Here is a 7,002-nt window from a genome sequence, read left to right on the forward strand (position 1 = left end):
GTGAGCCTAGGATGCAGTTTTTGAATACACTCTTAATTACTACAAAATAATGTTCTTGAATTTATGTCACATTTTTAGAAACAAATGCTGAGAAATCTAAGTGATATTTGTGCAGTGCTCAAGGAGAAGAAGTTCATAAATTCACTGCCACTTTGGCATGGTGCAGGGACAGGCTAGATGTAGATTCTGAGCTTATTGAACAGATGAACAAAGACTGAAGATGGGTGTGGTTGAGAGTGCTCCTACTCAGATGAACACAAATGAGCTCCCTTACACAGTGAGGTGTTTCCCACTGAAGAACAGTTTGTCCCTAAGTCAGGAGAAGAAGCTGCAGAGAAGGTAAAGATGTCACCAACAAAACCAAAGAAACAAAAGTGGACTGGGAATAAATACAATGTAAAATAACGTAAATAAAACTTTTTTTTAAAGTTCTGTTTTGTACGTGTGCATTTACTTATATGAAGATAGTCGTATAAGGTCTAAGCTGCTACATCAAGAGGGCGTGGGGAGGACCGGAGGATGGTTCAGTGAGTCAAGTGATTGCCACCCACGTGTAAAGACCTGGAGCTCATCTCCTGCACCCACGCGAACACCCCTGCTCAATGGTGCCTGCTGCGGAGACAGGGAGATCCCTGGGCTTGCTGGCCAGCAACTCTAGCCACGCAGTGAGCTCCAGATTCAGTAAGAGACTGTCTCAAAAAATAAGGTGAAGGGGCAAGTAGGAAGACATCCAGTGTCAGCCACTGGTGTGTGTGTGCGCACACACACACACACACACACACACACACACACATCACACCACACACACTATACACACATCACACACACTACACATACTACACACAAATTACACTACACATACTACACACCACACACACTACACTTCACACACGTACCACACATACACACCACACATACTCCATACACACACTACAAACCACACACACATACCACACATACATACTATACACACTATACACATACTCCATTCACACTCCACACACACACCATACACACACACCATGTACACTCCATACACACTCCACACACCACAAACCATGCACACACTCCATACATGCACCCCCACACATCACACACACACACCACAGACACACTCCACATACACTCCACACACACCCCCAAACACACCACACCTACACCCACACACCGCACACTCCACACTCGCCATACCACACACACACACACACACACTATGTACCCTATACAAACACACACTCCAATACACACCACGCACACACTACACACCCTATACATACCACACACACACACACTACACACCCTATACACACCACACATACAACATGAAATCTACACAACCAAGGCTCTCAGCTAGGCTAAGCTGAAGCGTTAGCTTGGGAGGTCGGTGTTATTTGGAGCCGCAGGTGTGGTTATGATTACTTGAATGACTTGACAATGTAAAGAGAGAAGCAGACACTGTGGACTGAGTAGAATCTCAGACCTGACAAGGACTTGAAGATGAAACACAGAGAGCATAAATTCAACAGAAACGGGAGCCTCGATGCTGGAACTCGGCACGTTCTTGTCTGTTTTTTTTTTTTTTTTTTTTTTTTTTTTGGCATGTTTTGTTTTTGAGACAGGGTTTCTCTGTGTAGTCTTGGCTGCCCTGGAACTCACTCTGTAGACCAGGCTGGCCTTGAACTCAGAGATCTGCATGCCTCTGCCTCCTGTGTGCTGGGATTAAAGGTGTGTGCTACCACCTCTGACTTGAGATGTTTGAATGGAATCAAACTGTACAGTGAAAGAAATGTTGACGGCAAGAGTGGTGGGTTTTTGTGGGTGAAGGTTGCTGGGCCCTTCCTAGGGCTGCCACACCTTAGTGGGGCCTTCCTAGGGCTGCCACACCTTAGTGGGGCCTTCCTAGGGCTGCCACACCTTAGTGGGGCCTTCCTAGGGCTGCCACACCTTAGTGGGGCCTTCCTAGGGCTGCCACACCTTAGTGGGGCCTTCCTAGGGCTGCCACACCTTAGTGGGCCCTTCCGAGGGCTGCCACAGCCTTAGTGGGCCCTTCCTAGGGCTGCCACAGCCTTAGTGGGGCCTTCCTAGGGCTGCCACACCTTAGTGGGGCCTTCCTAGGGCTGCCACACCTTAGTGGGCCCTTCCTAGGGCTGCCACACCTTAGTGGCATGAGAACTCCAACCCATTCTCACAGACAGCGTTGTTCTTACACTTCGTCTTGCTTCTCTTGGTGTTGCTAGAGACTAAACTCTAGTATTGATTTGGGAGGGACGTGCCACAGTGTGCATGTGGAGGTCAGAGAACAACTTGCAGGAGTTGGTTCTCACCTTCCACCCCCTGGACTCTGGGCAGTAAGCTCAGGTCACTGGGCTTGGCAGCAGACCCCCTTCCCTACTGAGCCATCTCACTGGACCCAAACCCAGAGCTGTGTAAATGCTAGCCAAGTGCTCTGCCACCAAGCTGTCTGCTCTGTTCTGTTATCCCATGCATGGTTCAGAAGACCAGACATCTCTAGTGGAGATAAAGGCTCTAGAAGAGAGCCCTTCTGTACCACTTCCGCTGGTGACTGCCAGCATTCCTTGGCTTGGAGACAAATCACTTCAGTGTGTCTCCATCTTCACATGACCCCCTCCCACCACCTTTTTCTAATAAAGGCACCTGTAATTGAATGTAAGGCCTCTCCTACATCTTAGATGATTTCTGGCAACCATCCGTTTACATTGTAAATGTCCTTTTACCAAATAAGGTCATACTCATAGGTCTTTGGAATTAGAATTTAGAGATTTTTTTGGCAAGTTGCCATCCATCCACTGCAGCGACATTAACAAAGCAGGTGTGATGGAGTTTGAAGAGGTTTGGTGACGAAGACAGCCTGGAGTCCTTTAAAGGATGAGAACTAAGCAAGGGTATTTTTTTTCTCCTGAGACAGGGTTTCTCTGTGTAGCCCTGGCTGTCCTGGAACTCACAGAGATCCTCCTGCCTCTGCCTCCCGAGTGCTGGGATGCACCACCATGCCTGGCTCTAAGCAAAGGTGTTCTATATGAGCACACATATCCTAACGAGGTTAGAAGGCACAAGGGGAGTTTGAGGCCCGGGCAGAAATGGCAGGAGTATTTGTTTTTCGAGGAAGGAGAAGCCGGTAGAATCTCGAGCTGGTGAGAGAGCGGTAACAGGAGCAGCGATGGTGAAGAAGCAAGAGAAAATGGTGCTGCTCCAGGCGTGCCGCCACCACAGCCACTGCTAAGCAGCTGGGCGTGCTCCAGGATTGCCGCCACCACAGCCACTGCTGAGCAGTGGTGCTGCTCCAGGCGTGCCGCCACCACAGCCACTGCTGAGCAGCTGGGCGTGCTCCAGGATTGCCACCACCACAGCCACTGCTGAGCAGCTGGGCGTGCTCCAGGATTGCCACCACCACAGCCACTGCTGAGCAGCTGGGCGTGCTCCAGGCGCCACCACAGCCACTGCTGAGCAGCTGGGCGTGCTCCAGTCATGCCGCCACCACAGCCACTGCTGAGCAGCTGGGCGTGCTCCAGGATTGCCACCACCACAGCCACTGCTGAGCAGCTGGGCGTGCTCCAGGCGCCACCACAGCCACTGCTGAGCAGCTGGGCGTGCTCCAGACACCCCGCCACCACGGCCACTGCTGAGCAGCTGGGCGTGCTCCAGGCGTGCCGCCACCACAGCCACTGCTGAGCAGCTGGGCGTGCTCCAGGCGTGCCGCCACCACAGCCACTGCTGAGCAGTGGTGCTGCTCCAGGCGTGCCGCCACCACAGCCACTGCTGAGCAGCTGGGCGTGCTCCAGGCGCCACCACAGCCACTGCTGAGCAGCTGGGCGTGCTCCAGGATTGCCGCCACCACAGCCACTGCTGAGCAGCTGGGGGTGTGGACTGGGTACGCAGGCAAGGCACAAGATGAGGGCAGAGAAAAGTCGACGGTGGAGCTGGTTCTTAGAAAAGGGACGATGGGCACCTAGAATGTGTCTTCGCTGGTGAGGTGAATGTGATCACCATGGAGACACAGCATTCTGGGAACAGCACAGCTTTTTTTTTAATGCTGGAAAAGAAGTCTGAGTATAGCTGATAGCAGAAAACCTCAGACTTCAGTGGTAGATATGGTACATTGGTTCTCAACAGTGGCCCAGGAAGAAAAGCCCAATAATGAGAAAGCTGAGAGCTGCCACATCAGTGCTGGAGTGTCCTGAACAGTGTCACCTGGGAAAGTGGAATCACAACTTCCAGGGGCTGGGGAGATGGCTCAGCAGTTAAGAGCACTGGCTGCTCTTCCAGAGGACCCAGGTTCAGTTCCCAGCACCCACGTGGCAGCTGACACCTATCTGTAACTCCAGTTTCAGGGGATCTGATGAACTCTTCTGGCCTCCCTGGACATTGTACACAGTCATACACATAGGCAAAACACCCACCCACACAAATGAAGCAAACAGACAAACTTCCATGGTCACCTTGGACAGGAATCAGCTACAAGAATGAATAAGCTCAGTTTAATCGGCAAATAACAAATATTAACACTGCTGCCTCTCCTGGGTTTTGTTTTTCATTACTGTGTTCAATTATCTTTATCACAAATGTTTTACACACAGGCATCTCAAAGTGTTGGTTTAACTAGTACCGTCTCTTTGGTTAGTAGTCAAATGTTTTGCTGAGACGGAGAGAGTGAGAGAGCGAGATATCTATAAAGCAAGAGTGGTTGCTGGCCCTTGCCAGAAAAGGGATGCTTCTTCGGGAGTGAGGGAAGAAAGCTGGGGATGGGAAGCCAAGAGAATTCCTGTCTGGTGGCTTCCATGTCTTCAGTGAGTCCAGAACAAATGGAGTGTGCGTGAGAGAGCATGAGAGAAGTCTAAGAAAAGTGAATAAAGAACGAAATAGTCGCTGAAGAAACTGGGCTGACAGATGTGTTTAGGAGCACATTTGCCATCTGCAGAAGCTCCTAACGGGAGAAGATGGCCTTGTACAGAAGTTTGAGTAGCCAGGAGCAGAAAAAGGCTGCTTAGAGCCAAAGCTCTCTCAGGCAAACCTCTCTTCATTTGCCACAGGCCCAAACAGACAGGTTCACTGATGGTTCAGGGAAGACCACGAGAAGCAGATTTGAAGCTTAGCACACAGTAGGACAATGAGTAAACATAGACTGGTAGGGTTTTGTTTTGTTTTGTTTTTGTTTTTTGTCAACTTAACATAAACTAGAGTCATCTGAGGAGAGAAAATGCCTTCATCAGATTAGCTTGTAGACATTGGTCTGGGAGGCATTTTCTTGGTGGATGATTGATGAAGAAAGACTTAGTCCGCTATAAGTGGTACCATCCTGGGCAGATGGTCCTGTGATGTAAAAGAAAGCAAACTGAGCAGGCCAGGAGAAGCAAGCCAGTAAATAGCACTCCTCCATGGCCTCTGCATCAGTTCGGTCTCCACGTTCCTGCTTGAGTCCCTGCCCTGACTTTCCTTCATGGTGGATTTCAACTGTAAGCTGAAATCAGTCTTTCCTCCCCAAGTTGCTTTAGACGGTGGCATTTGTCACTGCACTAGGAAACACCCAAGACAACTGGGTTCAATGCAGTCACAAAACACTAGCAAGGACTTTTGCATGTGCAGCTCCCTTGGCCTGTCCGTTCTCTGAGAGTGGCCACTCATGACTGGACTGGCATAGTGACTTCTCACTCTTGAGTAGGCCTGTCCACCCTGGTCTTCCCATATGAAGCCCTGTTGATTTTATTTGTGTGACAGGATCCTGTGTATCCCAGGCTGGTCTGGAACTCTCTGTGTAGCTGGGCTCAGGTGCTGAGGTTAGTGGTGTGCACAACCAGGTTTATGAAATCCTAAGGATTGAATCCAGGGCTTTGTGCATGCTAGGTAAGCACTCTAGAAGCACACATCTCCAGCTCAAAAGACTTATTATTTCTACAATTTTCTTATTTGTTTGTTTGTTTGTTTGTTTGTAGGTCAGAGGATAACTTGTGGAAGTTAGTTTCCTCCCACCACCATGTAAGTTCTGGAAATCAAATTCAGATCATCTGGCTTGGTGGTGAGTACCTTTACCCCATCTCACAAGCCCAGCTAAAGGTTGATTCAGAATCGTCCCCTTGAGCGGAAGAGGAAGGCTAAGTGAGGCACTATCAGCCTGCAGCTGGCTGCTGACAGCCCCACACATTTTCCCTTCGGTTCAGTGTTCTTGACGCTGCACTTTGTGGAGAAACCATCTCTATCTACACAGTTCCCCTACGCCACTCTGTTGCTACAGGTGTTTTAAAGTTCGATGTGTCATGTGGTCACTTTACTCAGGTTTTTGTGATTCATTTTGCTAAAATTTTTTCCTGGCATTCCACATTAGGCAGTAGCTGCTTGCTTAATGGATTATTTCTTGCATTCTGCTCCGGTTGGGAGCAGAGCAGCAGCAGGTTTGCTGGGATCTGTGTTTCTGAGCTAAGAACACAGGGAAGGACTTGCATGTTTATTTTCTATTCACTGCATCATTATAATCCATTCAACTAGAAAAGTCAATGGGAAAATGTAAAATAAATGAATGTCCAAAACCCAAATTAGTCCCAAACAAGTGTGAATCTTTGCAAAATCACTGTGGGGCGTTTGCCAGCCACTTGGAGGTGTTGAGGTTCCCGAGACAATTCAAAAGGCAAGTCTGAGCTGAGGTCATTAACATTGGGAAGGCACTCTTAATTTAAAACAGTTATGGAACTCTCTGAGTTTCCCCTTTCTCCTTCAAATATTTTAGTGTGTTTTGAGTCACACACTCTCATCACAAACTCGCTGCTTCCTCTGCAATCTGAGGAAGCACTGTGGGGGCTGCTGTGACAAGAACTCAGACAGCTTGAATATGATTTCATTTTCTCTCAGCCCACTTCCCAGCAATCTCATCACTACATTCATGCTCCACCCTATATCTTCTAGGTCCCTGAATAATCCAGATGCAGCCCTGGGGAATGGGGAGAGAGAGGAACAATTCTGGCACATTCTTGAACTAGACAAAGCAGAGCCTCA

Source organism: Peromyscus leucopus, chromosome 14 (assembly GCF_004664715.2).
Source record: "Peromyscus leucopus breed LL Stock chromosome 14, UCI_PerLeu_2.1, whole genome shotgun sequence".
NCBI lineage: Eukaryota > Metazoa > Chordata > Mammalia > Rodentia > Cricetidae > Peromyscus > Peromyscus leucopus.